Here is a 5,528-nt window from a genome sequence, read left to right as displayed (position 1 = left end):
CTTCTGTAGGATAGCTGGAATCAGCTCAAACAGATATCGTAAGTAGAGCCACTGCTCCTCTTCAACTCGGTTGAGGTGCAGTGGGACATGTACAGGGAATGCTTCCATTTGGAGCTTTTCTGATCACATTCCACTTAGAACAGACCCAAGGACAGATCTGAAACCCAGCAGAGGGAGAACATATCCCAAATGACCTGGGATGTCTTGGGATCCTCTAGAATGTGCTGAAAAATCTCTGGGGATACGTCTGTTTGGGTTTCCCTGTAAAATAACCAGAGGGGGATGGATGGATGGATGGATGGATGGATGGATGGATGGATGGATGGATGCATGGACAGGCAATTTCACACTTGTCATCTTTGAAAATAGAAACAATTAAAATACATAACTATTTTTTCCTGTTCCTTGTGTTTTGTCTAAAATAAGTGCTTATTTTTAGTTTTTAATTGGTTGAAGGAGGCAGTCTAATTATGAGCTTCATTTTTAATCAGGAGTAAAGAGTGAAAATTATTAGAAAAAAGACCTCTGAAGTAAATATGGCGACGTTGATGGTTTCTCACAAACCCGCTTCAAAATTTATTATGACCACCATGCATTTCAAATGTTTTGCTTAAATATGTTTAAGCAAAACATCTTAAACATGTTTGCTAAATATTTAATAAAAACATTGGTCCAATTCAGTGTTAATTGTGTCCAAATTCAGCGCATAGCATTAACCAACCCTTTGGATTTTACCTTTCATCTCCACAGTCTTGTTGGTGTCCTATCCACTTTCGCTTTTACAGTTAATTTGACCTCCGTCCGTTCATCCGTCCGTCCGTCTGTCTGTCCGTCCATTTTCTTCCGCTTATCCGGGGTCGGGTCGCGGGGGTAGCAGCTTCAGTAGGGAGGCCCAGACGTCCCTCTCCCCAGCCACTTGGGCCAGCTCCTCAGGAGGAATCCCAAGGCGTTCCCAGGCCAGCCGGGAGACATAGTCCCTCCAGCGTGTCCTGGGTCTTCCCCTGGGCCTCCTCCCGGTGGGACGTGCCCGGAACACCTCTCCAGGGAGGCGTCCAGGAGGCATCCTGACCAGATGCCCGAGCCACCTCAACTGGCTCGTCTCGACGTGGAGGAGCAGCGGCTCTACTCTGAGTCCTCCCCGGATGACTGAGCTCCTCACCCTATCTCTAAGGGAGAGCCCAGACACACTACGGAGAAAACTCAATTCAGCCGCTTGTATCCGGGATCTCGTTTTTTCAGTCACGACCCAAAGCTGATGAGGGTCACGACCCAAAGCTCGTGACCATAGATGAGGGTAGGAACGTAGATCGACCGGTAAATCGAGAGCTTTGCCTTTTGGCTCAGCTCTCTCTTCACCACAACGGACCGGTGCAGCGCCCGCTTCACAGCAGACGCTGCACCAATCCGCCTGTCGATCTCCCGCTCCAGCCTCCCCTCATTCGTGAACAAGACCCCAAGATACTTGAACTCCTCCACTAGGGGCAGCACATCCTCCCCAACCCGGAGAAGGCACTCTACCCTTTTCCGGTTCAAGACCATGGTCTCGGATTTGGAGGCACTGATTTTCATCCCGACCCCTTCGCACTCGGCTGCAAACCGCTCCAGTGAGAGCTGTAGGTATGTATATATATATATATATATATATATATATATATATATATATATATATATATATATATATATATATATATATATATATATATTTCATCACATCACAGCTGGAGATTTGTTTGCTTGCTCTGATTTAAAACTTTGCTGTTACACTGATAAACTGTCAGATCTCTTCTCTCTGGACATTTTTGTTGATATCCATGAGGTGGGCTGTGCTTATACGTCATGTCACACAAAGGATTGTGGGATTCCTTATGGTTCCTTGGCACCAATAATGAACATTGCGAGCATACTATACAAAAAGAGCTATGATAGGAAGCATACAGTCTCCGTTTCCTACCTCTTGCCTTACTGACTGCACTATTCGGACAGCACTTATCATGAAGAAAGCTGACGCACTTCTGCTTTGGCTAAATAGTCCTTACCTATTTGACCTTTTCGAATGCAGCCATAAATTACACCGCTGGAAGCCATGCTGGTCGTTACTCGCGTCACAACGCCCCTTCCCTGTGTAGTATGTGGAGGTAGGTCAATCTTCATCAGCGCAGACAAACCGCCTGCATAGCATAGCATGAAACAAAGTAAAGTTATAGTGTGATCATTGTTTTGGTGTTGGGAATGATTGACACATAACCTGAGCAAAGCACACAGAGCAGATCACTGAATGACACAAACTGGAAGATTCTGTCTTTTGTCATCAACGTCACTGTAAGAGGTTGAAAACACTAGGGGGGGGGAATCCCAGACTTGTCAATAAAGCAATGTTGTGCAGATTAAAACAAGCAAAAAAAAAGTTTGAAAACTGGCTGTACAAAATGTAATAAGTTGGCTTAATTCGCCTCTGCTTTTGGACACTCTGAATAATTAGTTTTAGTCTCATTCTGACTCCAAATGAGATAGCAAAGCGACTCGTTTCTTGTGTTTGAATGCATTTTTCACTCGTGCATCTCTGACAGTATCTGTGTGCATCTCTATGACTGTTTGTGCACACGGCAGCTGCTGAACAGTCTGGCCAAGAGAGAATTACAGCCCTTCCATGGGGGATGATAGAGGCCAACAAGGGACAGGTGACTCCCAGCCTGTCCCAGATCTACTTACTTCCACCGCCCACACACAGCAGAGGATCTGCACGGAGTCAGAGGGAGAGATTGACTGTGGGGTCGGTCCCAGGCATCCAACCTAAATGGAGGGGGACTTCCATGCCCCGAGGCGTCAGTAATGATAATAAGCAGATGTCACCTACACAGAACACTGATAGGATGTGTGATATCGGATGCCTTTTCAAGTTTCCGATCCTATTGTTCGGATCCACAGGCATCACTCGAGCCTATCCGTGTTGGCAATATCAAGCATCGCAATCTTTTTAATGTACTGTTTGTTTGTTTTCTATCGCTGAATTTTTCTGCTTTTTATCTCTTCGGGGATGAAGCTCAGAGAGCGCGCTGCTAGGAAAGCCTCCTCTGTCCCCTGCTCCTTCCTCTTCTTCTTCTTCCCACCGCCGGCCCCCAGACACAGGCCTCTCTCTGTTGGGGCATCCCCATGGCAACCAAGCCACTAACTTGAGGAGGCGACATAAAACCTGCTCTTTTAGGGGACACAGGAACACCTGCCACCTCGGGCGACGGGGAGGGCCGGTGTGGACGAGCAGCCACGTGCGGACGCAGTCACACACAAATGCAACGGAGTCACAAATTCAGACGTGAACAGAGAGTCAGTGTGACATTCAAATGAGACCTAACATCTGCTCCCCTTCAGAAGCTAATTTATCTACTTCAGTAAGACTGGGGAGAGGGTTTGTTACTTCCTTAACCATTGTTTAACACGTTTTTAAGAAGAAAGTAATGAAATGACATTATGTGAAACTATTTTTAATGTTAATATTAAGAATTTTTAGCATCTGGGGGAAAAAATGGCATTTCGCCCTTCTCTGGAATTTTGAATGTTATTTCTATGATCTTCTGTTCCTATATGTTGTTTAAAAAAACAGTGTTTCAAGGAATAGACATCAGTACTTTTCATTTAGCAAAATGGATGGATGGTATTAATTGGCTTTCCTTCACACTGTCTTGCCTGAGGATCAGGTTTGCCATACTTAGAACCCCATGCTGTACTTCTACACCAAGAACAGTGCATTTGTGTTTCTCGTAAGTGTGCCCAGTCTTCTCTATCGCTCAGTCTGCTAACACTGAAGCTTGCTCTGCTGGAGGTATGTAGATCCCCTCCCACAGTCGCCACATGCTTGTTGTGTGGGGGAATCGCTGCAAAGTTGACCACTCGTTCTAATCAACCATCCACTGTCAGCATCTGTTCTCTCAGAAAGGAGGGATTGCTGCAAAGCTGATGTTAAACGGTAAATGGCTTGTCAAGTCCGACGACCCCAAAACGCTTTACACTACAGTCAGTCACTCACCCATTCACACACACATTCACACCCTAACGGTGATAAGCAACATAGCCACAGCTGTCCTGGGGCAGGCTGACAGAAGCGAGGCTGGCAGACATTGTTGGCACCAGGCCCTCTGACCACCGGAAGCAGGCAATGCAGGTGAAGTGTCTTGGCCAAGGACACAACGACTGAGACAGTCAGAGCGGATGGTTACAGGGCGAACTCATTAACTCCCGCGCCACTGTTGATGACCTGAGTCCTCTGGCTGAGATTCCTTGAATGGATTTTATTTTTACTGATTAACTTTATAAATTATTATTAAATTTGACTTCATTGTATCTATGATTGAATTTAAATAAATATAACTATAACTATATATATATATATATATATATATATATATATATATATATATATATATATAACTATAACTATATATATATATATATATATATATATACATATATATATATAAATATATATATATATATATATATCAGTGACCCCATGAGGGATTAAGTGGGTCAGAAAATGGATGGATGTGTGTGTGTATATATATATATATAGATATATATATATAGAGATATATAGAGAGATAGATAGAGAGAGAGATAGATATATATATATATATATATGTGTGGGTATATATATATATATATATATATATATATATATATAGGTGTATATATATATATCTATATATGGAGTGTATATATATATAGAGATATAGATCTATATATATCTGTCTTGTATCTTCTATATAGTCTCTACATTATATTATCTATATATAGTGATGGAATGTCTCTTATCTATTTCTCTCTCTATCTCCTATTCTATATCTCTCATTCTATTATACTCTAAGCTCTATCTCTCTCCTTACTCTTCTCTATCCAATATCTCTATATATACTCATATATATACCTCTTATTATATACATATATATATATATATATATATATATATATATATATATATATATATATATTGGGGCATCGCCTATAGATGAATCGTGTTAGAAAAAGCCTTATTGGTTGCAATTCTAAATCTAATGTTTTCTGTGCAAGTAGCTCTAGCCTTTTGCCCATCTCTCTCTAAATCCAAGGAAACACCATTGAATAAAATCTGCCTGTTTTGTTTGATACTTTGAGGAACTTTTTAACTGACTCTGAAAATTGTTGTGACATCCCAGCTCCAACGGGTGTTGTTGTAAAAACAGCAAGTCCATGTGCTTCAATAACACAGCCAGCTTCAAAGAGTCATGCAGTATCTGTGAACGCAAGACTGATTACGAGTAAGACACATGGAGTAATCATTCCCAGGTGAAAGAATCAAAGCGTGGGACTGTATAAGAGCTGCAGATGCCAGTAAAACAAACTGCGGTTTCTTTTCAAGGACCAATTAAAGTCCTCTTCGCGGCTAGATAAAGCAACTTGGGCTCCTTATCGACATCTGTTGTAAAACAATCCAACGTGATACAGGTTTGACTTACTGATAGTGTTCACTGTCCTCTTTCTGCTGCACATATTGAATC

This window comes from Fundulus heteroclitus, chromosome 13 (assembly GCF_011125445.2).
Source record: "Fundulus heteroclitus isolate FHET01 chromosome 13, MU-UCD_Fhet_4.1, whole genome shotgun sequence".
Lineage (NCBI taxonomy): Eukaryota > Metazoa > Chordata > Actinopteri > Cyprinodontiformes > Fundulidae > Fundulus > Fundulus heteroclitus.
Note: the sequence above shows the minus strand (reverse complement) of the source record.